Source organism: Sinocyclocheilus grahami, unplaced genomic scaffold, assembly GCF_001515645.1.
Source record: "Sinocyclocheilus grahami isolate Dianchi unplaced genomic scaffold, SAMN03320097.WGS_v1.1 scaffold196.1, whole genome shotgun sequence".
Taxonomy (NCBI): domain Eukaryota; kingdom Metazoa; phylum Chordata; class Actinopteri; order Cypriniformes; family Cyprinidae; genus Sinocyclocheilus; species Sinocyclocheilus grahami.
In genome coordinates, this window is record NW_015505375.1 from 2,097,141 (window position 1) to 2,097,873 (window position 733).

General features: G+C 43.1%; 1 protein-coding gene across 3 annotated transcripts in view; it reads left to right on the forward strand.

Moving 5' to 3' along the window:
- The window catches only part of LOC107595082 (SAFB-like transcription modulator), a 20,064-nt gene that overhangs the window by 5,696 nt on the left and 13,635 nt on the right, over nucleotides 1–733 (forward strand). The window lies entirely within an intron of this gene.

Sequence of the window (733 nt, forward strand, 5' to 3'; positions counted from 1 at the left end):
AGGTTCCTAGATGCATCTACTTTCGGAAGGCCAAATAAAGTGCTTTTGCTTTCGCCTAGAGAAACACAGCGTCTCTCTGACATGGCTGCTTCAACACTAACTGCGGTTACTGAAACCACGCCTTCTTTCTTTGCGTGAACATTTGGGCAGCATTATGCAAATATTTCCACATAGTGAGGTAGATATGTGGGGGCGTGTTAGAACGAGCCGTTTTAGGGGGGCGTGGCAGAGTCTTAACTTTGATAAAGAATATCTCTTTGGATTTGAGACTTTAGTCTTTGCAACTTCAGGGATCTTATCTATGCCCAATCAGCTTGTAACACTCCAAAGAGAAAGGAAAACTTGAAATCGCATCATATGACCCCTTTAACATGACAGACAACAGCAGGAATATTGGACTGCGGTCCCTTTAAGAGTTTATCCACGGACCCAATATACTGTTACACAACATGCGTTCTCTTTCTCAACTATTTAACGTTCCAAAACTGACCGTGTTTAACTGGATACTCGCCAAGATGGGCATTTTGACAATCTTGTATGTATTTGACTGTTTTAGCGCAGTTAGCCACTCATTTTCGTATTTGTGGCTCGCAAGCTGTTTGAGACTGAGCTTGTGCACTCCACTAATATAGATCAGTGGTAGTGCAAGCGCGAAACCTGCGGGAATGACTAAAATAATGCGCAATACAAGCACTATTTAACCGGAGCGAATGAGACGTGTGTGAGAGAGAAG